General features: G+C 49.4%; 1 long non-coding RNA gene across 2 annotated transcripts; it reads right to left on the bottom strand.

The window, feature by feature from the left end:
* Positions 1 to 77: 77 nt before the first annotated feature.
* LOC111170359 (uncharacterized) lies at positions 78 to 26,170 on the bottom strand. 2 transcript variants are annotated; one of them, XR_002643430.3, is made up of 5 exons: positions 24,048 to 26,170; positions 23,222 to 23,352; positions 9,235 to 9,270; positions 7,699 to 7,837; positions 78 to 6,600 (listed from the first exon to the last, which is right to left on the bottom strand). It is a non-coding gene; the product is annotated as an uncharacterized LOC111170359 (long non-coding RNA). The 2 variants fall into 2 exon arrangements; XR_002643429.3 differs by having other exon boundaries at positions 23,222 to 26,168.
* Positions 26,171 to 26,402: the final 232 nt, after the last annotated feature.

Genomic DNA, 26,402 nt, shown 5'->3' with positions numbered 1-26,402 from the left:
CGCCGGCCCCCGGGTAGCGCCTCGCCCACCGCCCCCGGCCGTGGGCTGTCCCTTTCTCCGTCCCGGGACTGGGGCGGGGAACCCCCGAAAAAGTCTCCCTGGAAAGTTTTGATCCTGGGTCACTCACTGGAGAAGGGACAACTGACGTCAGCAGTCTCCGGGGCCCTAGTTGGCTCCATCCGCCAACCCTAAAGTGCGATACTTAGGCACCCAGTTTAAGGGGTTTCGAGCTGTAACTGAAGTTTGCCTAGAGATGCTTGTGATCCCTGATGCCCCGTGTTCCTTTTTGGAGTCATACATTCACTCAACAAGTATCTAGACAAGTATCCTGGGACCCATACTAGGGCCCGGTGCAGTCGCCTCCGGCCCTTTACACCTCTTACAGTCTCATGGGGGAAGGCAGACGCCTGCAGAGGAGTCTTCTGTGAAAACGCAGAATTGGCCACCTTAGGCGTCCTTCGGATCCCGCAATGCTTCATGCATTCCTAATTCAGCCAGGGCCCCCTACAAAAAGGTGGCAGTGTCTGCACACTGCCATCATTTAATAATTATTGAGCGGGAGAAAACAGACCCTCCCTGGTAGAGCTTACGGTGTACTGGGAGATGCGGACAGGAATCAAGTAACATTCTAATAAATACATACAAAATTACATCTGTCTCAAGTCCCGTGAGGCATTGTTGCCCAGTGACATGTGTAGGGAGTGTGGCCCCCCTAGGGTGGGAAGCTTGTCTTCGTACCCACTGTCCAGCCTGGGGCTGCAACAGATATTAGCCCAACTGTCACATGACTGAATATATAGGTACAAACAGAATTAGTGCTTGGGGGGCAAGTAAGACATTTTTACAAGAAGCTGTAACGGGAGAACCTACTTGAAGGTGGAGGAAGACAAAAACGGGGTCAGGGATCTCTTCCCTAAGGAGTGATACTTGAACTGAAGTCCAGCGATGATTAGGAGAGGGGGTTGGAGTCCGGGGATGGCATTCCAGCCAAGGAACAGCACGTGCTAAGGAACGGAGCATGGTGCCTTCCCAGGATTGACAGGTGGAAAAGAGAGAGTGACCACATCAGCTGAACAGCATCAGTCATGTAATTGGGGTCTGATCCCCAAAGCAATGGGAACCACTGAGGGGCTGTAAGCAGCAATGGCAACATGCAGACCCACACATCGGAATTAGGATCACTGGCTGTCGGGCAGAGCCTGAATCCGAAAGGGGTCTGCGTGATCATAGGAGGCCAGCTAGGAAACTCGTAGACCAGGCCAGGGGCTGAATTAGGGAGATGGGGAGAAGTTAAGGGAGTCAAGCAATATTTATCTCAGACAAAGACGTTTACAGACGCATTGCTGGCGGGAATGGAGAACGCTGCAGCCCCTCTAGAAAGCAGTTTGGTGGAAAACATACGATCATCTGTTTCAGCGATTCCACTTTCCGGTCTATACTCACGAGAATTGAAAGCAGGGTCTTTATTTGTTTTTAAATAAATTTGTTTATTTATTTTTGGCTGCGTTGGGTTTTCATTGCTGCACGCGGGCTTTCTCTAGTTGCAGCGAGCGGGGGGGGGGCTACTCTTCGTTTCCATGCATGAGCTTCTCATTGAGGTGGCTTCTCTTGTTGTGGAGCACGGGCTTTAGGCACGCGGGCTTCAGTAGTTGCAGCACGTGGGCTCAGTCGTTGTGGCTCGCGGGCTCTAGAGTGCAGGCTCAGTAGTTGTGGTGCATGGGCTTAGTTGCTCTGCGGTACGTGGGATCTTCCCCGACCAGGGCTCGAACCCGTGTCCCCCGCACTAGCAGGCGGATTCCTAACCACTGCACCACCAGAGAAGTCCCGAAAGCAGGGTCTTGAAATGACATCTGTACACTCACATTCATAGCAGCGTTATTCACAATATCCAAAAGATGGAAACAAGCCAAGGGTCCACCGACATGTCTGATGGGACATTATTCAGCCTTAAACACAAAGGAAATTCTGACACTTGCTACAACGTGGATGAATCCTGGAGACATGGGGCTAAGAGAAATCAACTGGTCACGAAAAGAGAGGTCCTGTATGATTCCGCTTATGTGGGGTCCCTAGGGGAGTCAAGTTCATAGAGACAAAAAGTAGAAGGGTGGTTACTTCCCAGAGGGACAGGGAATGAATGGGGAGTGAGTGTTTAATGGGGACAGAGCTTCCGTTTTGCAAGATGAAAAAGTTTTGGAGATGACGATGGTGATGGCTGCACAATAATTTGAATGTACTTGACGCTACCGAACTGTACACTTAAAATAGTTAAGATCGTAAATTTTGGGTTACGTGTCTTTTACCACAATTTTTTCTTTAAAGAGAGAGATTTACATAAAACCTCCAAAGTTCTTTCCTCTGGCTCATCTGGGGTGACTTCCCTCTTGTTAATGACAGGTCTGTTTGAGAACAAGAGGGATATATGTGCTTCCACGGCCCTCAGGCTTGACGATATTAAATGTGAAGACTTCTGCGCAGACTGACAGACCTGGACAGTTCTTTTCCTGACCAGCAAGAACCTGTACGTGACAATGGTAGGAGCTCCCAGGGCTGACTCATGATGACCCTGCAATCCTAGACACCCACTGAACCTTGCAGTTCCTTTCCTCTTAAACAGCAAGCCTTCGATACACTGACAGCTTCAACAGAGAGGTCCAGAAAGGGGGCAATAAAAAGCCATTATAGAACCAGAATCGGAGAAAGTGAATTCTTCTCATACTCTCTCCGGGTGTAGAGGGCCTGCTAAAGCTGCTTCACGATGCATTCGCTCAAAAAAGGAAAAAGAAAAAATTTGTGAGGGAGAACCCAGTCAACTGCTGGGAGCCCACGACACCCAGGCTCTTACCCTGATGGAAGCCTCTGGAGCTGGTCGCAGGAACAAAAAGGAACAGAATTAACTACAAGACACTAAACCGTTTACAAGAAAAACACACCGTATTGGGGGGTGATGATGAAGGCCATGTTAAAAAGAGGCCATGAAATATCTGGAGAAACAATCCATTAAAAACAAACACACGTGGGACTTCCCTGGTGGTGCAGTGGTTAGGAATTCGCCTGTCAATGCAAGGGACACGGGTTCGAGCCCTGGTGCAGGAAGATCCCACATGCTGCGGAGCAACTAAGCCCGTGCGCCACAACTATTGAGCCTGTGCGCCTAGGGCCTGTGCTCCGCAGCAAGAGAAGCAACCACAATGAGAAGCCCACGCACCACAACGAAGAGTAGACCCCGCTCGCCGCAACTAGAGAAAGTCCGTGTGCAGCAACTAAGACCCAACACAGCCAAAAAAAAAAAAAAAAAAAAAGATAAAGTCTTAAATACAAAACAAAAAAAACCACATGAACAGATCCTTCACTAAAGATATAGGCGTGAAAAGCAAGCCCAGGAAAAGATGCTCAACGTCATTCATTGTTAGGAAGCAGGATAAAACCGCGCTGGGATTTCTGGGAAAATTGATGAGAAGGTCTGGAGTTCTCCCACGTGGCTCGCAGAAGTCAAGACGGTACTGCCACTTTGGAAAAGTCTGGCAGTTCCTCATACAGTTCAACTACCTTACCGAATGACCTGCAACCCCATCGCTAGCTCTTTATCCAAGTGAAATGGAAACTTGTGTGGACACAAAAACTTGTACGTGATTATCTGTAGTGGCTCTTTTCCTAAAGACCCCAAACTCGACAACCCAACAATCCAAACGCACCTCACTTGGGGAGTGGAAAACAAACTTAGGCACAACCGTACGACGGAACATCACGCAGCACTGAAAAGGAGCAAAGGACGCATACAGAGAACAACACGGAGGACCCCAAGGGCATCCTGTATGCTTTCATTTGTAGGACATCCTGGAAAAAGCAAAACTAGAGAGGCAGAAACAGATGAGTGATTCCAGGGGCTGGAGGTCTGGGGAGAGGCTAGCTACCAAATGACACGTGGGAATCCTGGGTGGGAGGTGATGGTTGTGGTGGTGATTATATGACCCCACGTATTTGTCAAAAGAAGCAGAACTGTACCCAGAAAAAGTGAATTTTACTCCATGTACCTTTCACTCTATGTACATTTAATTTAAAGTTAAAAAAAATATATATATATATATACACATCTCTAGAGAGTTTGTGATTATAGACCCAAAACAAGGATTAAGGGCCATATCGTCCAATTCAGAAGCCGCTAGTCACATCTGGCTATCTACACTTATACTCTAACGAAAATGAAGTAAAAGGAAACCCTTCCCTGTGAAACGTGGCGCGAGCCACATCCCAGGAGCTGGGTCTGGAGACCCACGCGGCCAATGGCTGCTATACAGAACAGCGCAGGCGAAGAAAGTTCCCGTAACTGCAGAAAGTTCTGGACAGTGCCGCTCTGGGGGCGGGGTGTGGCTGGGCTGCGTCTGCCCCCTCCTCCCTTCATCCTCCAAAGTCAGGGAATCACACCAACGTGGTCCGGGCAGAGCCGTACAAGACCTCCGCAAAAAGCGCCGATGGGGTCACCCTCCTGCCCTGAGCCGCAGGGGATCCTCGCTTGGCCTGCTGTTCCCCATCACAAGACAGGGGCCCGGTGGAAACCCCTCCACCTAGTCCTGGCTGGGCCTGAAGGTGGGCAGACGGGCTGAGAAGCCTCAGAATCTGAAAGCGGCGGGTCCGCACTCACAGCTTCGAGGGCCTGAAGCTCGACGTGCCTCTGGCAGATGAGTGATGAGCCCAGATTCTCTGTGTTTCCAGCGCCCCCTCCTCTTCCTGTCTGCTGAACGTCACTTCCTGCTGCTTCTATATCCTTCTCGGATCCTCTCTGCATCCCCAATGCAGCTTCCTGTCTGCTCACTGAGTCCCTGGGGCGTTACATCACACGGTGATGGGCCTCTGACCACTACCGAGAAGGACCGCATTTTTGTATCACTACAGAAGATAGAGACAGACAGACAGAATGATCCTCCAAGAAACTTCCTCACCCATTTGAGGCCCCCCAAACCTGAGAGAGACATGGCCCCTGTGCCCTCAGCTCACTTGGAACAGGTGGGCTTTTCTTTTGCAGCCTCCCCTGGCCACCCTGTCATTTAGAACCGATCATATTTCTTAAACGCTAATTCAGGAAAAGACACGTCTGACTTCGACACCACAGGAAACTTGTTCAAACAAAGCCGGGGTGAAAACTACTCTTGACAGAACACTCGGGTGTTGGCGCTCAGGAAAAAAAAAAAGATGTTCTGTGCGTTACTCATCCATGGCTGTGTAACAGCAAACGGTTCCAAAACGTAGCAGCTGAAACAAATCAACGTGTACCATCTCACAGCGTCTGTGCGTCAGGAATTTGGGGGTGACCCAGTGGGGTGGTCCTGGCTCGGGGTCTCTCGTGAGACGCTGGCAGGGCTGCGTCTTCCAGACGTTCGCCTGAGCCTGGAGGATTCTCCATGTCAAGACAAAGTGGAACGAAGGTGCCGGGGGAGGGGCGCCAGCCCCACTGCTAACCAGCTCTGTGCCCTCGAACAAGTTACTTGGCCACTGGGCCTCAGTTTCCTCTGCTGTGAAATGGGCTTAGGGCTGTTGGAGGACACTGAGAGAGTCACTCCTGTGACCTCAACAAAGGCAGAGTGTTTTGTAAAAATAGACTTGGAAATAAGGAAAGCAAGACTCTTAGCCCGAGGGCCAGCTCCGCAGAAGCCCCCAGAAGCTGCTCGGCCAGGCGAGCCTCACAGAGGATAGAAAGAATGCACGATGCCTGTTTTCCTCCCCTGATGGAAGGAAGCTCAAGGGGATTTGGTTTTTTCCTGATCTTTACTGTGAAAACCTGGCAGGGCTTCGAGTGGTAAAACTCATGGCAGTGTCAGGGCCCCCAGGACGGGCCCCCAGGGGTGTGTGATCTGTCCACCCAGCCCTAGATCCCCCCCACCGTTTCCTGTTCTCTGGCTTCGTGCATCGTGACTCTGCATTCGTCCGTCTGTCCAAACAACCTAGGGCGGTGGTTTGCCCTGTGACCTCACTGCCCTGGCAGATCTAAGACGAGTTTTGATTCTTCAGCTCGTCTAGCTTTTTTCTTGCGTGGCTGGGAGTGGTGTGTTATGGACCAATGTAAGCTCCGTGCGTGCAGGAATGGAAACAGAGGTCATTCCAAGCAGTAATTCAGCAGCTCTGTTTCTGCTTCTCCGCAAAGGTTTTTGTGCTGTTATTTCCACCACAAATAGGCTCAATCCTCTAAGCGCTCAGGGGCCCGCTCTTCTGGAGAGACATCCGATGGGCTGCATAAATCACCTTTGTACCCGGTGAACAGGTCACGCCAGGTTTTTAAATCAGCGGCTTGAAGTCAGGCCCTCCGAGTGCCCAGTCAGTGGTGTCATCCCAGTGGAGGGTCCCCACTGCAGACAAAACCAGCCCCTGACTGATGAGCCACTGGGGTTGTGCCCTCGGCGGGAGCCTTTGCTACAATCCTGAGGATGCAGCTGGGCAGAAGTGACGGTCCTTCTAAGGCTTCACGATCCAGAATACACGCAGAAACCCCAGAGGGATAATTTATAGCCGCTTTATAATTTATAGCTCTTGAGCACTGGAAATGTGACTCAGCCAAAGTGAGATGTGCTGTCCATGTAAAACACACTACACACCGATTTCAAAGGCCTAGTTAAAAAAAAAAAAGGGCAAAAGGTTATTAATAGTATTTTATATATTTATATTGGTTATAGTTTGAAACGATAATTTTTTGGATATATTGGGTTAAATAAAGTGTACTACCCAGATTAATTTCACCTGTTTCTTTTTACCATCTTAATGCAGTTACTAGAAAATAAAAAATTACCTCTGTGCCTCACATTTGTGGCTTATATTATACTTCTATCAGACGGGACTGTTATAGACCAAGGTAACTTTTTTGTCCCAATAGATGTTTCTGTCTCAATTATGACGGTGCTCTGAGTTTGTGTTTTAGCAGAGCTCGGGCTGACCCCTATCAATCTGGTGTCTTTGTATCATGTGGATTCCTTCCTCTTTGGTTATCAGAGCACTTTGTGGGAGTTTTAATGTCCAAAGGGTCTGTGTTTGTGGCTGGATCAGACAAGGGAGGTGGACAGATTTAAAAGCGCACATCGACCACTTGGTGAGCTTCGCTGTCTCCGCCACTGGGTGCTTCGGTTTTCTGCCACGGAAACCGACTCTGGCCAACTTCAGCAAAAAGGGAATGTGTTGGCATGATGCTAGGTTGATCACAGAACTGGAGAAAGCCGAGATCCAGCTTTCAGAAAGGTCTGGAGTCAGAGCAGCCCTAGGGATTTAGCTGCAAAAACCGCAAGGCTGGTCTCCCAGGATGCCCGCGCTGGGATTAACCAACTCCAAGCTTTCCCCTTTCTTGCATCATTCCATAGGAGATTGGAATTCCCAGGAGAAAGCAGCTGACGGGTTTAGGGAGGTTCTGTGCCCAGGCCTGGGCCAAAGGAGCGCAGGCACCAGGCGGGGCGGGCCCTGGAAGGCGTCATGCAGCCCATGCTGTGGGGCTGGCCCGTCCACGAAGCAGTCTGGTTACTGTTAGCAGAAGGGGCGGGGACGCAGAAAAGGCAAACAATAGATGTCCACCTCCTCGTTCCAACTGGATTTCGTCAGGGACCCGCCAAGAACTCAGCCAATTCAGCATTTTTTCAAAGACTCTTAAGCTCATCTTTTAAAACTTTTAATTGTGGGAACGTTGAACACATAGACAAAAGAAGACAGAATAATACAACATACCTCCATGTACCCAAAACCCAGCTCCAGCGGGGATCCGTATACACAGCCTTGTTTCATCTATGAGCCGCCCAAATCCTCTCTTATCATTTTGAAGCCAATCTCAGGCATTATATCATTTCCTATAATTCAGTGCGTATCCCTAAAAGATAAGAGTTGGTTTTAAAAAAAATCACCACAATAATCCATGAAAGAATCCTAATCCTGCCTTAACAGTATACAATTTTTGGCCAGTGTTTAGATTTTCATCTTTTCATAACCTTATTGAGGGATAATTTACCTCAATTGAGGTATAATTTACATACCACAAAATTCACACACTGTAACGCACAGTTGGACAAATTTTCGGAGAATTGCACATTTGTTCAATAATCACCCCAATCCAGTTTTCAGAATATTTCTGTCACCCAAAAATTTCCCTCACGCCCATTTGCAGTCAATTCTCACTCTGACCTTCAGCCTCAGGCAAACACAGATATGCTTTTTTCTCTATGGTTTTTCCTTTTCTACCAATTTCCCATACACAGAATCACACACTATGTGGTCTTTTGTGTCTGGTTTCTTTCACAAAGCGCAAGGTTTTGGGGTTCATCCATGTTGCACGGATCAGCAGTTCATCCCTGTTATTGCTGACAATGCTTTGTTGTATGACTATACCACCGTTTAAAAAAAGAAGTCAGTCCACAAGTTGAGAGACACACGTGTTGTTTCCAGTTTGGGTTTTAGTAAAACTTCTGCTATAAACTTTTATGTACTACTTGTTGACATGTGTTTTCATTTCTCTCCAGTAGATTTATAGGGGTGGAATTGCTGGGTTACACGCCGAATGTATACTTAACTTTTAAAGAAATTACCAGACCGTTTTCCCAAGTGACTACAGAATTTTATGTTCCCAACAACAAGTGAGGATTCTCTTAATCTCTTTTAGTCCATGTTTTCCCTCCACCTCCTTTCTTCCCCCTTTTGATTTATTTTTAAAAACGGGGTCACTTGTTCATTAACGTTTCCCAGAGTCTGTTTCCCACTTTTGCTGATTGCATCTCATGGAATCTAAGTTCATATGAGCTAAAACAAACAAACAAACAAAAACAAGATTAAGCCGCACATATAGTCAGTACACAAAGTGCAAACCTTAAAGTTTAAGAGAGTTGGTAGAGATAAATCCCGGTTTTAATTCTGGGCTTCCTAACCGCCCAAAGAAGGAAGGAGGTTTGGTTACAAGAGTCACTGTCCATAAGATAAAAACAAACTGATTGCTCTGAGGAAGCTGGCTTTTTCCTGCCAGAGACGAAAGAGAAATTTCCACCATCATTCCCTCTTCCTTATTAGGGACGTGGTAAGAGTTCGTGGGGCAGCACCCTGACTGGTGACCCAGCCAGTGCACGACAATGTTCTTTGTCGGGGGATGTCAATGATTAAAAAAAAAAAAAAAAAAAAGCCAGTAGGCTCCTTTGGGATCTGATGAGGTAACATAACAAGTCAGACTCCCAATTCCAGGTCAAAAAAGGCAACTTTTAACCACAGAATTCAGGTCCTCACCTGAGTGTCCATCATCCAAGCCCCAGTGCTGTGTTGCTGGGAAGAGAAAGAAACATTGTTATAACATAAAGATAACTCCCAACAAAGTACCTACTATATTAGCTGCCCTTTCAGGTCTGTACCAAACCTCCCCACAAAACACAAAAATACACAAACAAAAACAACCCACTGTCAATTCATCTTTTTTTTTTTTTTAAATTCATGTAGAGTTGATTTACAATATTGTGTTAGTTTCAGGTGTACAGAATAGTGATTCAATTCTTTTTGATTCTTTTCCATTATAGGTTATTACAAGATATTGAATATAGTTCCCTGTGCACTAAAGTAGGTCCTATGTTGTTTATCTATTTTATATACAGTAATGTGTACCTGCTAATCCCGAGCTCCTAATTTATTCTCCCCATCCCCCTTTCCCCTTTGGTAACCGTAAGTTTGTTTCCTATGTCTGTGAGTCTGTTTCTGTTTTGTAGATAAGTTGATAAGCAGCCTTTAAATGCAGATCGTAAGCACAGTCCTCTGTGCCCATTCTCTCACCCTCAAGTGACAAACGGGCAAGTGTCTGAGATGTAGGGGGACAATGCCCAGCAGATAAGTGGCACCTTCCTGAGGAGGGTGACTTCCTTGACCAGCTTCCCACGCGGTGGACCTGCCTCTCCCCACGAGGCCACATTTGGCCAGCTTATCTCGGAGGCCCAAGAAGAGGCCCCCCCCCCCCCCAGTAAAGGAGACGTTTGGCCCTGACCTTGCTTGTTGCAAACCTGGCTTAGATAAACTCACGTCCTTTGCATCCTGTTTTTCTTCTAAGTGTCAGCTGTACATCAGGGTCCATCTCAGCAATTTTCTCTCCCTCCTTTCTCACTGCCCACGTCATGCCTTGGGGGTCTCCACGGTGATGAAGGGCACTGGACAAGAGCGACTTTTCACCCCAAGAAACTTGAACATGGAGTTGCTGGCTTACTTGAAGCCTCACTGTTTATTCCAAGTCCGGACTTCCCGGCAGGAGCTAAATAATTTCAATATCTTATATTTTTGTAGCAATTTATAAATGTAAGATGTGAGAGAATGAATTCAAATCCAAGCCCCAGGAGGGCGGGGACCGTCTTTTGTTTGCTGTGGCTTCCCAGCACCCATAACAGAGTTCGTGCTCAAACTGTTGTTTGAATGGATGCATGACTATGAATGTACAGCCATTCTATGGGATGTAGGAGATGTCCCTGTGTTTCTACAAAATTTAAAAATAATTCTTTGAGTGCAGAGGGGGTGCAAAACTCAGTTTCTCTCTTGCTGGCGTCCTCCCTCTAACCCGGAGGTATGCAGAGGCCTAGATGTCCCGCAGGAGGGCTCAGGCCTTTAGCCCACACTGAGCTTTGCTGATACGTCCTTTGACCAAGACCAATGCGCTCAAGGACCCCGCAGCTTTGTGGCCAAAGTCAGACACAGCAATTTCTGCAAGGCTGGAGGCCTGGTTTGTGGGGTCCAACCTTCGCATGTGCGGCCCTGATCCCTTCTTGGGGCTCTCCAAGAGAGCAAGACTTGGGTCCCCGTGGCTCACAGCACCCCAAAATCTGGCACCTTCCTTGATCTTGGTTTGTGACCCCTCCTCTGGGAGGGGCTGGGAGCCACCGCTTCTGGGAACTTTTCTCTCTCCTTCTCCCTCTTCGGAGGCCCTAGCATAACCCCTCATTGAAAACTTAGGCTTCACTTCTGCAACCCAAGCTCACCTAGAACAAGAGGACACAAAGCCCGGCTACTTTCAAAAATAAACACAGAGAGGACAAAAATACAAATTTATATATCAGGAAACATCCTGCCGCAGACATTTTGAGGAGCCTGTCTTCATGTCTTATCATTTTCAAAGTTGCTGTTGTTTTTTTAAAAAAAATCTGATTTGCTTGCAGAGGCCAACACAGAGGGAGGTGTCACCAGTTCCATTTTACAGGCTGGAGGCTGAGGTTCCAATAGGACTGGTGAGGTGCCCTCGCCTTGCAGAGGTGGGCCTGCAGCCCAGGGTTCTCAGGGTCTTTCCCACCCTCATGAGGGGATTAGAGACTGCTGTCATGGCCACGCAGACTTGAGTCTCATCTAAGCTCACAGAAGCTGCTAGTGAAACACTGACCAGGCTCGTCCCAGCAGATCTTCCCCTACCAGAACCCCAGCTCTCCCTTCTGGGTCACAATTTACTTTAGTTGACATTTATTGAGCACCTACTGTGTGCCAGGCACTGTGCTGGGAGTCTTGGGTATATTATTTAATTCTCCAAGCAACCCGGTGAAAGGCGTTATTAGCAGCTCCATTCCAACAGGGCCCAAAAGTGAAACTAAGATCTAGAGAAGGGAAATGACTTGCCTGAGGGCACGTTGCTGGTGGGACGGGCTGAACTGAGGCTTAGCTCTCAGGCCATCTGATGCTAAAGCCCCCTCCAGCTCTTGGTACTCCCTGCTCTTTGCAAAGGGATGGAAACAATTAATTGGAGGAGAAGTTACTAAAATACTTAAGCAAAAGCTTTCCCTTTGTACTTTCTACAAAATGCTCTGTAACGCATGCAGTTGATACTATGCCTGTGTCCTCAGGTTAATGGAGCTGACGGCATGCGGGTGTGTTGGGTGCATGGACAGGCCCTGGAGTCAGAGCCCCTTAGGGTCCAAATGCAGCTCCAACACTTAGTAAGTGCAGGGCCCTGGGCAAGGCACTTAGTCTCCACAGGTCTCAGTTTCCCCTCTTCACACGAACCTCCAGACCACAGGAGGGCCGTGCGTCCAGGGCATGGTGCGCAGCCCAGAAGGTAAGCAAGCTCTCCACACGTGCTACTGAGTGTCAGGACGACCCAGACTCAACTGCCATTCAGAACTGGGCAAACGCGGTCCATCAGATGGTGTTCCTTTCACATGGCTCAACCTAAACCTATAATCGAAACTGAAGTTGAGGGTCTTCCCTGGTGGTGAAGTGGTTAAGAATCCGCCTGCCAATGCAGGAGACATGGGTTCGAGCCCTGGTCCGGGAAGATCCCACATGCCACGGAGCAACTAAGCCCGTGTGCCACAACTACTGAGCCCACGTGCCACAACTACTGAGCCCACGTGCCACAACTACTGAAGCCCGCGCGCCTAGAGCCCGTGCTCCGCAACAAGAGAAGCCTGCACAGTGCAACAAAGACCCAACGCAGCCAAAAATAAATAAATAAATAAATATAATTAAAAAAAAAAAAAAAAAGACTTTGCCTTCCAATGCAGGGGGTGTGGGTTCAATCCCTGGTCAGGGAGCTAAGATCCCACATGCCTCGCAGCCAAAAACCGAAACATGACAGAAGCAATATTGTAACAAATTTAATAAAGACTTTAAAAAATGGTCCATATCAAAGAAATCTTAAAAACAAAACAAAACAAAACGGAAGTTGAAACAAATAGGCCCAAGGGTGGGAGTTGAACTGGAAATCTTCAGAGCTCCAAACAGGGAAGAGGATGAAATAAAGGCAGTGAGAGAAAACGAAACTGGGCTTCGGTGACTTATGCGCTGTAGGTAGGAAATGCTCATTTCTCATTCTGCTCTAGGTATATACATTCCTAGTTTTGAAGTCGGAGAAAAGGAAAAAGCAAATGTAGCTTCCCACATCTATGGGGAAACCTGTATCCGAGAGAAGGCAAGGGAATTCAAGAAGTCCTAGCTTTCAGCCCTGCTCCGGCCGTGTGTAAGAAGAGCAGTTGTACTAAACACACACGGCGCTAGGGTGAGGGAAAGCAGAAGAGACGCGGCCTCCTGTTTCGGGTGGACCTTGCGGATACCTGAGCATCATCTCGTCCCTACGCAGTTTAACCTACCCATGCTTCAAGGGAAAGAACAAGTTGGCTACGAGAGTCTTACGAAGTTTAAGTTAATCGAAAGATTAAAACTTCAGGACACAATGTCGCCTCCCTCTTTTTATGTTTTTTGTTGCCATAAAGAACGGGCGGCGAGCTGTTGAGATTCAAGTGAGTCAGCATACTGACTTACCGGCTTTGAAATCCTCCCTAGCAAGTGTTTTCCTACCAAGCCAAGAGTAGTAAATGCAGGTACCGAAGGATATTTACAATAAACCTAGGATACGATAATTACCATCTGAGAAAAGCGCCAAATACATATAAGATTTATTAAAAAAGAAAAGAAAAGAAATACAGGACCCAAGATTCCTGAACCCCTCTCAAAAGTAAGCACTGAAAACCCCGATTCCCACTCGTGTAGAGCCTTATTGGACTGTAAACACAGAAAGGAAAATAGAACTTATGTAAAACTGCCACGTCTCATGTGGTGGGAGGGGTCACTGCCCAGCCCCTCGGCTATAGGATTTAAGTAGCCCCTGAAGATTTGAAACACTGAAGGATGGGTGTGATTCTCCCCTTCGGGCTGCCAGAGAGGAATCACTGTTTGAATGAGGAAAACAGGCAGCATGCCCTAAGGGAGACCACCGTCAGAGGACCGGCTTCTCGTCACAACCCTGATGACAGCTGTGTCTCAGGCAATGCCCGCGGGTAGTTAGTGGTTACAGCCTGGAGTTAAAAGGGCAAAACCACCAGCAGCCTCCCCTATGGCCATTCTGCCCTTTTCCCTAATTTTTCCTGGGATGGTAATGAGCCCAGCTAAAAAACTACATTTCCCATCCTTCCTTGAAGCCAAGTGCGGCCATAAGACATAAGTAGGGTTAATGCATTTGATGAAGACACAGGGTTTAGGACGACCAACTCATTGCCTATACGTTCTGAATTTCAGCCACGAAAACCCTGCATCCCGGGAGGCTCCTCAGCCCTGGACAAACTGGGACGGCTGCTCATCCCAGTCGAAGGCTCTGTGAAAGGCGAGATGGCAGGTGGCACGTGCCGGCTCCCGTCTGCCCGTCCCCTCTTGATGCACGGGGTGTGGACTCAATCCTAGAGGTGACGATGAATCGACAGACATGAAGACAAGAGCCACCAAGGTATGTTAGCAGCAAGAGCTTGACAGGAAGAACCGTTAACTAGGTCCAAAGCTGTTACAAGCTAACGGAAAGGGTACAAAGAGAACTCTGTCTCTTGGAGGTCGGGACTAAACGAGGTGGATAATTTGGTGGTGGTGATGGGGGCACGACAGGAAGGGCTTGGGATTATGGAGATGTAGGAAGTCAGAGGAGCTGAAACTCTGGTTCCCGAGGTGGGGTCGGCTGGCTGTGCTGGTGGTCCCGAGGGGTCACAGTGAGTCGTTTCCATAGGCGTTCGAAAAGCAGAAGACAAGAAGCTGCTGCTGCTACCCAATGGAACTGACGATGCAGCAGTAGAGAGGCTTTGCTAGAACAGAGTTTATGGGAGTAAGGAGCTGGTGCAGACCTAACGCGTAGGAACCCTTCTTTCCTTCCTCTTCCCTGCCTCGCAGGCTCGGTCTAGCGCCACCTATTGGCAGATCCTGCCAGGGAGCCGGCTGGCTAAACAGAAGCATGGTGTGCATGTCTCAGCCGCAACTCCACAGAACCCCAGGCTAGGACGATGGGTTTGGGGCTGAGAGGCCATAACTTAATAACTGGCACACCTTCCCCGGTCACATCACCTTCCCTTCCCCCCAGGAGGAAACCACGGCACCAGCTTTTAAGTTGTTTTCTTGCTTTTCCTTAGAGTTTTATCACATACCCATGCAACCCTGAATGACGTGGCTTGATTTTCCTGTTTTTAAACACTTAATGATTGGAATTAAACTGCCTAAGATCTATCCTGTCTGGCTTTTTACAGTCAAATTGGAGATGCACCCATATTTTGCAGGTGGGGGTAGTTCATTCACCTCCAATGCTTTACCGGATTCCGCTGCGTGAACGGGCCGCACTTTATCCATTCAACTGTCGATGGACATTTTTAGCTACGACTCTGAGGACAGTTCCTGTACGTGTTTCCTGAAGCCCGTGAGCACACGTTTCTCCAGGTGGTTCTCAAAGTGTGGCCCCCAGGTCAGCTGCATCAGCGTCACCTGGGAGGGAACTTGTTAGGGATGCAGATCCTGGAGCCCTACCCCACACCTACTGACTCATTCTGGGAATGGGGCCCAGAAGCCCTCTGGGGGATTGTGACGTCGGCTAACGTTCGAGAACCACTTTCCTAGGTTACACATCCAGAAGTAGATTTGTGAGTCATCGGACGTTTTTCTAGACAATGTCAAACTATTTTCCAAAGTCACTGTACCAGTCTGTGCTCCCACCTGTGCTGTCTTAGAGTCCCCGTGGCTGTCTGTCTTTGTGACCACTTGGCTGGGTTTTGCCAGTCTGGAAGGTAAAGAGATCTCTCACACTTTTAACGGGCACTTGGGTAACTTCCAATGAGGGTGAACACCTTTCTCCAAAGTTTCTTGGCCCTTTGGATGGCCCTTTGTGTGAAGTGCCCATTTTTTCCTATGGGGTTGTCTATTTTTCGTTATCAGTTTGAAGTCCTTTACATATTTGGGAAACTGGTTTTTCTTGGTTATATTTGTTGCAGGTATCTTCTACCGCTCTGAGACTGGCCTTCTCACCTCAGTTTTCTCTTTGTTGCCATTCTTTGATGAACAACTTCTTGATTTTAATTATCGCTATTTTTATGATGAATGCTTTTAATGACTTAAGAAATCATTCCCTACCCCAAAATCCTGAAGATGGTCTCCTTTAATGTCTTTTAAAAACTTTGTAGCTTTGCCTTTCACATTTAATTCTTTTTTTTAATAAAGTATTTTAAAAAATATTTTTATTTATTTTTGGCTGCGTTGGGTCTTCGTTGCTGCACACAGGCTTTTCTCTGGTTGCGGTGAGCAGGGGCTACTCTTCATTGCGGTGCGTGGGCTTCTCATCGCGGGGGCTTCTCTTGTTGCGCAGCACGGGCTCTAGGCGCGTGGGCTTCAGTAGTTGTGGCACACGGGCTCAGTAGTTGTGGCGCACGGCTTAGCTGCTCCGCGGCATGTGGGGTCTTCCCGGACCAGGGCTCGAACCCGTGTCCCCTGCGTTGGCAGGCGGATTCTTAACCACTGCGCCACCAGGGAAGCCCCACATTTAATTCCTGAATCCATCTGCAATTGATTTTTGCGTATGGTGTGAGGTAGGGGTTCCATTTCGTTCTCTTTTTCCATGTGAATACCTAAATTTCTCAGCACCAGTGATTGAAAACTACGCCTCTGCAGTGCCACTTCTGTCATCGTTTATGCACGTGGATCTGCGTCTGAGTGCTCTGCTGTTTCACTGGCGTATCTGTGTGTACTGGAATGGATACCGCGCTGTACAGGATACCCTGTCGCTCTCCGCAGAAGGATCCATCCTCTCAGAGGAGCTCGATGCCCTCGAGTTGAGTTGTTCCTTTGCGCCGATATCATTACAGCCGGATGAGGTTGACAGCGTTGTCTGTCATTTTGCTTCTGGCTCACACGTTTCCGTGGGTGTTTCACGCCCTCTCCCCACACGGCATCCCTGGCTGCTGACACCCTACCCTTCCTCCAAGGCCCCTGCAAGGCCGACACCGCTGATCACCTGCGGCCAGAAGGGAGCCCTTCCTCCTCAGACACACCTGCAGTAGGACGTCTGTGTGAGTTTGCTGGGGCTGCCGTAATGAAGCACCACAGACAGAGTAACTTAAACCACAGAAATATATGATTACGGCGCAGTTTGGGAGGCCAGGGGTCTGAGATCAGGGTGTCGGCAGCGTTGCGCTTCCCCTGCAGGCTGTAGGGAAGGGTCTGTCCCGGCCTCTCTCCCAGCTGCCGGCAGTTCCTTGGCTTGTGGCAGCTTAACTGTGGTCTTCCCAGGGCATCCTCCTGTGTGCCTGTCTGCCTCCATTTTCCCCTTTATATGAGGACACCAGTCACCTTGGATTTGAGGCCCACCCTACTCTGGTACAGTTTCATTTGAACTAATTACATCTACGACCACCCTATTCCCAAAGAAGGTCCCATTTCGAGTTAGTAGCAGTAGGGTTTCAACAGGTGAATTTTTCAGGGACACAATTCAACTCGTAACAACAACTGATCGTCTGAAACCGGGACACTCTGGAGAGTGAACCGGGACACTCGTGATGATTATCCCAGGATCACGGCTTAGACCGTGAGTGCTGGGGATGGTCCACGATGCGTGGGTTACCCCACGAAGGGGGAGGCCAGGGGATCCCCATCATGCGAACCTTTAGCATCGGCACTGGCTCACGTGGGAGGCTTTGACTGCAAATAACAGGAAGCCCAGCTTGACGTGGCTCCAGCACGGAGCAGGATTATGACCTTACAGACGAGAACTCAGGAGCAAGGGTGGCCCTAGGATGACTGACTCAGTGACTCAGGGATGCCATGAAGGACTCAGCTTCTGGCCAGCACGTGGCTCCTTTGTCCTTGATGGATCGACTCTTGTGATTTTGAGGTGGCTGCAGGGGCCTGAGGCCCCTCATCTTCCCAAACCAGGATCTGGAGACCGTCTCGGCTTCGTGCATCTCTTTTCTAGGAGCGAACACTTCTCTCAGGATCTCCCTCCCCCAGCCCACTTCCCCTCACGTCTCATTCGCCGAAAAGACACCACAAGCCTGTGTTTAAATCACTTCCAGGCAAGGGGTTTGTGACCACCATGCTTTTCTTAGCCCGATCATGGGTTTCTCTTAGGAGCTGGGCCCCAGCTCTCCTGAAGCCGATGGAAAGATGGTACAGGACAAGAATCTGGGTTCTCGCGGCAGGAAAAACAGAAGGGTGGAGAGGAGGCTGCTAGGTTGGCAACTACAACGCATATGCTGCAACAGGAGAGAGAACAGGGTCCCGGAGACCAGCAGCATCTCAGGGACAGGTAGGGGAGGTTTTCACGGCTGGGCATGGCAGCGGAAAGCCAGGAACCATGGATGTTTAAGGCGGTATTCTTTCTAGTGCATTTATTAAATGTAATGTTCGGGGAAGTTGGCAGCAGTACCCACGTCTCCCAAGGTGGAAAGTGGGATAATTGAGGTCAGATCGTTTCGTTTATTGCCCTGGTCTGAAATCATTTCACACCGATTTGCTCTGCAATTCAGCGTCACTACAGAGTACCAATGAGGAAAAGGCAATCAGTAACAATGACTGTTACCAAGCAACAAGCAGCCGTAGCAAGAATTAAATAAAAGGAACGTAAATGGACCCGTCAACTCAATCACCAGAAAAAGGCAGCATATGGGAGAAAAAGAATAGGAGAAAGTTTTCCCAGTTTCTGTTCAATTTCATTGAGAAAAACGACATGCCACGATGCAACATGCGGTCGCTGCAGGAAATTAGGAAAATATGTATCAGAAAGAAACTAATCACAGGCATGACTTTACCACTGACGGCTTTTAAGGGTTGGGCGCAGTTTCCTATCTCGCTTTTTCCACTTCACGTTATACGGTGTTTCCCCACGTTATTAAAAATCCCTAGTGGACATCACGTTACGTAACTGCATAGCACAGGCATTGATCAATTACTCTTTGCAAAACACTATAAATTGGTGCTTTGGAAGGACGGCACAGGGGAAAGGAGGTGAGTTGAGAACCTAAGCACCAGCCCTTCCTCACTGTTCTCCTTGTAAGGCCAACTGGCCCGAGGCAGGGGGACAGGTTGAAACTGCCCTGGAGACTTTCCACCCGGCCCAGCCTTCCTGCCTTTCGAGGGGCGGGACTAACGCTCCCCCACGATACCCGAAAAGACCACCAAATAAGGAATACCCTGCGCCCTCCCGGATTCGCCACACGCCTTTCCCTTCTTCCCCTATAAATTCTGCCCAAACCCTCGCCCGGGCGCGGCTTCTCTGGCCCCTTTCTCTCGGACCAGTGAACCTCGCCCGGGAGCGTTCCCAAATATAGCTTGTTTGAGCTCTCCTCCGTCTTTGGTGCCGTTCCTTACACTCCTGTGCTGAGTTCTGACGTTAGGTCAAAGGTGTGGCATCTTGCTAACCTCCAGTTTGGGAAAAATAAAAACCTGCGCTGGGGATGGGGTGGGAGGGAGGTCTCTGAATTTTTTGGTGGCACCCCGTGCATTGCTTTGTGCTGCAAACCATAAAGCCAGTACACAAAACTTTCCAATTATTAGTGGCATATATATATTTTTTAAGGTCAGCCATCAAGGGCCTCAGCACTTCCTGGAATCACAGCCTTCAGCTGTACCTTAAATTTCCTACATTCACTGGTGTGATGGCTCCTTCGGAAGCTCTGTAGAGCTATTATTATAATCATCTCTCCTGTTAGAGGGTCATTTTATTTAATTAAAAAGGAAAAAAAAAACCCCTCACAATAGCGAAGCTCCAGAAGTACTTTTTAACCGCCATGCTGGCAATTTCCCCCGCTGCGTGATTACAGCACGAGCCAGGCAAGATCATCCACGTTCTAGTCACTTAACTCCGTTAACCTCTGAGGAATGAGCAGGCATCACCCATCGCAAATCAAGTCGCAGAATCTGCCCCTCAGGTTTTTCTTTCTGAGAAGAGCGCTGCTAACCCTCTTGGGTTGGAGCAGTGCATTGGTAGTGTCATGTGAGACTGTGCTCCCCTGGTATCCTGGGCGGCAGCACGTGAGAAGCACCCTCCCCCGCGTCCCAAGTGTGTTCTCATAAATTATTCAAGAGGCCAAGTTCAGGCGAAGGAGCATGGACTCCGGAGCAAGACAGACCTGGGTTTAAATCCTAGGTTTACGCTAAGTGGCCCGTTCTCGTGACTAGACCAGGGCAGCTGCTTGGCCCCTGGGAGCCCTGGTGTTCTCACCTGTAAAACAGGAAAATAATACAAGCTCCACGGAACCCAGAACTCAGCAAGGGCTCAGGACTGGACGAAAATGGCTAGTGGGAGGCTTCTGTGCTCAGAGCCCAAGGTCGTGTTCAAGGTGAGACTGGCACGCATAGGGAGGCCGTATCCCGGACAGGCCAAAATCTGTACCGTGAATCACACCCCTGCCTTGCGAGGCCAAGGATGATGCTTTTTCAATAAACTGCTGTCTCTTTATTCATCTGATTTTCCAAGCTCATGCTCTGCGTTGCTTTTGGACAGACTTCTGCCCTCAAATCTAAATGGATGACATGCCGATGCTCTTTGAGCCAGCTTTTTTTCTTTCCTTTTTTTCCTTCAAATTAAATTTTAACAAAGAGAACTTGCCTGCACTCAGAGGCATAAATGTCTAGGACTGTTGCTCCTGCTGCCTGATAGGGGCCCAGCACCTGAATAAAAAGGCCATTTCTCTCTGTAACAGGACAATTCAGACACAGACACGGGACCAGAGATAACATGCCCCCTGGTCCCTGGGGGGATGAGGGCTTGCTGGGGAAATGCCTGCCTGGTGTTCTGGCCTGGGCCTTCTGTTTAAAAAGAGAAGCCAGGGCTTCCCCGGTGGAGCAGTGGTTGCGAGTCCGCCTGCCCATGCAGGGGACGCGGGTTCGTGCCCCGGTCCGGGAAGATCCCACAGGCCGCGGAGCGGCTGGGCCCGTGAGCCATGGCCGCTGAGCCTGCGCGTCCGGAGCCTGTGCTCCGCAACGGGAGAGGCCACAACAGTGAGAGGCCTGCGTACCGAAAAAAAAAAAAAAAAAAGAAATGAGAAGCCAAACTTCCTATTTATAGATGGACGAGTAATGCAGTATCAGTTATTGGTTAAGGCAGGACAACAACATGGGAAAAAAATAGACAAAGGGGTTGAGGTTCAAGGTTACGTCGGAGAAAGAAAGCAGATGGGATTTTTGTTTCATCTCTCCCATCCTCCTAGTATGTGTCTACTTTTACAAAATACCATTTAATTGGGTCTTGTTGGTTTCTAAAATAAAACAAGGCAGGGGCTGCGTGCAGGTGAGACCCCTCGCTGGCCATCCCTGCACAGCCTTTTGGGGGCACAGGTGCACCCGGTTGAGGTCCAGACCCCTCTCCAGGCGGCTCCTGTTCGTGTGTGTGTGGGTCCGGGAGGCCGCGGCAGGCGTCTTGTTAGTGATACGCTGGTGAGAGGGGCTGGGGACTCTCTCTGCTCAGCTCTTTCTCTCTCTCTACAAAGCTCTGTCTGCTTAGAAAAGAGGTTTTGTTCAACTCCTTTTTTGGCCTCGGAGGCACCAAAGGGAGTGATTAATAGGGAACCACCTCGAGGTTTCGATAGGCCACAGCTAGAGCTCCAGGGCCTCGGGGCCTTTGTTCCCCGGGCTGCGGCCTTGCGCTTCCGGTGGGTCCAGGGGGTGGTGGCTGGGCCTCGCCAAGCGCTAGGGCCCGCTGGGGCCTGGAGACCAGGGTTTCTCTTGTGAAATCCAGCAGACAGGAGGCAGGGCTGGAGACAGACGTGCCGATTCCCGGGGGCAGGGTGCAAGGAGGGCTCCTCGGTGGAGGCGGCATGGCGGTCTGGCCTCCAGGCCTGGGGACAGGGACGCGGCACTGGGCCAGGCTCGGCTAAGCTGTGGGCAGGCTGAACGGGGCTCCTGTGACCACACAAAAGCAAGGCAGGCTTGGGACGCAAGCGGAAGGTGACCAGGCACAGGGCGGGGAGTGAGGGGGCGGGTTAAACAGAAAGGAAAGCAGCCTGGCTTGCCCAGGCCTGGAAACCATTGTCCCTGCGGCGAGGGGGCACATGGCTGGATGCTTCCTGGGGTTGCATTTGTCCCCGCGGTGGAGCAAGGGGATTAGAAGGTTCTCCTGTGGAGGTTTGCCTTCCTCAGGCCCCAGGCCCCTTCCCTTCATTCGACAACTGCCAGGCCCCCATTAGGATGGGAGCATCCTTGCAAACTCAAGCCGGGTGCCTGGCAGCATCTGTGGAGACTGTGCCCTGCCCTGACCACGTTCGCAGGCGCAACGCAGAGGGGAAACGATGACACGGCTGACGGCGACCTCCCTGTAGCACGTAAGTGTTTCACGGCATGTTTTCAGAGGAGATAGAGCATGGTTGATGCGGGGAGTGTCTTAGTCAGCTCGGCTGCTGTAACAAAGACACCACGGACTGGGGGGGCTTAAGCAACAGACATTTATTTCTGACAGTTTGGAGGCTGGGAAGCTCAAGACCAAGGTGTCAGCTGATCAGATGTCTGGTGAGAGCTTGCCTTCTCTCCGTGTCCTCACGTTGCATGGTGAGAACGAGAAAAATTGCTCTTGTGTCTTTTCTTATAAGGGCACTAACCCCATCCACGAGGACTCCACCCTCATGACCTGGTTACCTCCCAAAGGCCCCATCACACTGGGGATTAGTGTTTCAACAAATGAATGGTGGGGGTGGGGGTGTGTGAATAAACATTCAGTCCACAGCAGGGAGTAAGGCTACCTGGGTGTGAGCCCTGGCACTGCTCCTTATAAGTCACGTGGCCTCGTGCAAGAGGCATGGCCTCTATTTCAGCGTCCTCAGCTGTAAAGTGGGGGTTTGTTGTGGCTGAACTGCATTTTCTCCAAATTCATATGTTGATGGCCTGAGCCCCAGTGCCTCAGAGCGTGACCTTATCTGCAGACTGGCCTTTACAGAGGTGAGTAAGGCAAAGTGAGGGCACAACATGGACCCTAATCCCATGGGACTGGTGCCCTTATAAGAAGAGGAGGTCAGGACACAGACACGCACAGAGGGATGACCATGTAGAGACACAGGGAGAAGACGGCCATCTCCCAGCCAAGGAGAGAGGCCTCAGAGGAAACCAATATTGATCTCAAACTTGCAGCCTCCAGAATTGTGAGAAAATAAGTGTCTGTTGTCTAAGCCGCCCCATCTGTGGCATTTATTATAGCCGCCTGAACTAAGATGAGGTGATAACAGTACCTGCCTCCCCCCAAGGCCGTTCTGAGCATGAAGTGATGGAACACCTGGGGAGCAGCTGCAGGCGGCATGTCGCACGCCACAAAGGGCTTCAGCCCTGAGAACATGCCACCCCTGTGCCATGCCCGCCCATGTCTAGGCGGAGCTGCAGACACAGCATCCGATGGCCACTGTCCCTCGTCCCCATCCCCGTGTACGGACCTGGTTAATGGCTTTACATGGCGAATGAATCAGGATGCGGGTTCAGCCCATCAGGCACCACAAAACCCAACTCAGGATGGTCTAAACAATGCCAAAGCGTGTCAGTCACATACCTGGGATCTGGGTACGGATGGCATTTCGGTGTGGCTTGACCCAGGGCTCCAGCTTCCTCGGTTGATGACGACGCCGGAAGCCTGATGGTTGCAGCGTCCCAGGCTCTGCACTGCTCATCCTGTCACCGCCCCTGGAGGGGAAAGGCCATTTCTTCTCACGGTTGCCTCGTAGAAGATGGGAGCCTTTCTCTGGAAACTCCTACCAAATGCGTGTTTCAATTGGACGCCTGATCTTTCCTGAATGGCAGACGGTGACTCAGAATCATTTGCTGGTGGGTCACCCTGTGTGGTGTAGACTCAACCGGACCCACCCCAGAGCTGGGGTCAGCACCTCTTGCCCCTTGATGGCTCTGTAACGGGTGAGGGCTACAGGAACGCTGGCCACTTAACGATGTGATCCGCTGAAAGGGGCCATCTCACCACATCCTGACGCTGTCCCACAAGGCAGGGACCACTGTCATCTCCAATTTAAAGGTAAGGAAACAGAAGCTCGTGGACACAGGTAGGCAGGAGGTAAAAACTCAGGCACTGGAATCCAGCTCTCAACCTCAGACCCGCTTTGCAGTGTAGACAGGCCACAGAGTCAGGACAGTGAGATCACAGGGGCAAACAAACCCACTAAAACCCACTGCCAACCTTCCTCAGAGTCAGACTATCCGAGAGCATTCTGGTGCAGTTATTTCCTGCTATTTTTATTGTACTTACATTTCCTCCCCAACCTTTAAAAATTGAGACATGTAACTCACATACAAAAAGACGCATACGTGCAGTGCTGCAAAACAAAGGACCGCAAGTTTAGCAGCTAAAACGTACACACATTTCCAACCTTGGTGTCTGTGGGGCAGCAGTCCCGGTATACTGCTCAGCTGGTCTTCTGCTCAGGGTCCCACGTGGCCACAATTGAGGTGCTGGCCCAGCTTCTTCTGGGCTGCTAGCTGCCCTCAGGTCCCAGAAGCTCCATGGTCCCCTGCCAAGCGTCCTTCTCTGGGGCCGTTCACAACATGGCTGTTTGCTCCTGAGAGGCCAGCGGGAGAGTCTGTCTCCAGTTGTCATGGGGTCCTGGGAGTGATGGGCGTGACATCCAACTCCCTTTACATACGATGCGACCCAAAGGGAAGGGATGACATCACAGTCCTTTCACCAAATTCTACTGATTAGAAGCACATTGCAGGCCCCGCCTACACTCACGGGGAGGTGATGATGCAGGGCATTGACTCATTGGGGGGGGGGGCAGGGGTGTTTCACCTTCCCGTGTGTCTAAGTTTAACCCAGAAACAGAACATCGCCTACCCTCCCAGAAGCCTGGCTTATCCACCCCCAGGTCCACTTAGAGGTTAGACCAGTGTGGAGTTACAGCCAGTCAGAGCTGATGGTTAAATATTCAGGAATTCCATGAGCTAGCTGTTAAACACAGATGTTATAAAAAACTGAATTATATAAACTTAGAGTGAAATCAATTCTATCAAAAACAAGGTCTCAAAACTCACCACTTCATGATTACTTTACTAAAACCCGTGCTTTTGAGGTTACTCACATCTCTTGTACCTGTATGGTGAAAATACTTTCCCTAACTCTGCATTGAAGGTATTTCAAGTTGGTTCAGATACTCCCAAGTTGGCCATTAGAGAAATAGTTACACTGTGGAACTCTGAAAATGCTACAATTCAGGGATTGAAGGCCAAGTGAGGCCCTTGCTCAAGCTAAGAATAGCTTTTACATTTTTAAAGGTTGGTAAAATATAAAACAAAGAATATGTGCTAGAGACCATTGGTGTCCGGCAAATATGTATCTGGCCCTTTGTAGAAAACATTTCCCAACCCTTAGCCTAGTAGTGGAGAAAATTAACAGTGCAGCTAAACTTAAAATTGTGTCCAGTTTTTAGCCATTACATTATGACTGGAACAAAACATTCGTCCAGTACTGGAAAAACGATCCAATACAGCAAAGAAGTTGCTCACATCACTGATGAACAAAGATCTATGTCTTTTTGGTTCATTTCTGTCTCACTCATTGATGTGATTAAATCAACCAAAGTCTGTATCACATATTACACTTAATGACAATAAATTTATTGGAAAAACAGTGGGTTGGGAGACAACTCAATTTGATAGATTATGATTGAATTTTAACCATAGGTTGGCCATGGATACAAGAGTTCAGCAAAAATAAGCAAGAGCAACATCTGAGAATCAAATGGCTCCAGGGAATTTACAAGAAAGAGTACTGTTTTACCATTTTTGGTAGGCTGTGTACTGCACATGCTTTATACTAGTTAAAATTCATAATAAATGTATGTGTCTACATATGCACTCCTCCCCCTGCCAGCTGTTAAACATGTACCATCAGCCTGAACTGTGGGCGAGATACTTCCTGATTTCCTTTATAATTTAACCACTTTTAGGTTTCCTCTTACCTAGGTGTGGCCCATCTTCCTTAGGACCTGTGGCAAGGTCTGGTACATACTAGGTATTTTAAAAATACGGAAGTGGGTAAACTTCTGAGAAACACTAATTTTACACAGCAACCAGCAGTGGCAATGCAACTGTGAGCCTTTAAGATAAAATGGCAGAAAAAAAGGGGGAAAGTTTCTTTGCTTTTCAATCTCTATAAGGCCCTGCTCAAATCTTTTTTTGGTGTTTTTTGCGGTACGCGGGCCTCTCACTGTTGTGGCCTCTCCCGTTGCGGAGCACAGGCTCCGACCTTGCAGGCTCAGCGGCCATGGCTCACGGGCCCAGCCGCTCCGTGGCATGTGGGATCTTCCCGGACCGGGGCACGAACCCGTGTCCCCTGCATCAGCAGGCGGACTCTCAACCACTGTGCCACCAGGGAAGCCCACAAAGGTTTGTTTTTTTTAAGGCCCTTTTCAAATCTTTTTATACTTAACGGAATAAAGTCAAAGGACAAAAAAAAAAAAAAAAAAAAGGCAACAGCCATAACAGTAACTACCACAGACTCCTTGCTTACTATGGGCCCAACGGTGTTTCTCACGTAGAATCCCATAATTCACCCTCCGTTCATTTATTTTACTAAGCATTTTACAGCGCGCCTATAGGAAACCAGCGGTGTCGGCCCTCTGGGAACTTAAACTCAGGCTGGGGAGGAGCAGCCGGCCTGCAGCCCCACCCCCACCCCACCCCCGGCCCGCGCGGATGCCCCCAACGCGCGTCACAGCCCGGCTGCC

Source organism: Delphinapterus leucas, chromosome 15 (genome assembly GCF_059928025.1).
Source record: "Delphinapterus leucas isolate spDelLeu-1000000601 "Yukka" chromosome 15, BTC_Dleu_Yukka2, whole genome shotgun sequence".
Lineage (NCBI taxonomy): Eukaryota > Metazoa > Chordata > Mammalia > Artiodactyla > Monodontidae > Delphinapterus > Delphinapterus leucas.
This window is presented reverse-complemented; position numbering and strand designations above follow the sequence as displayed.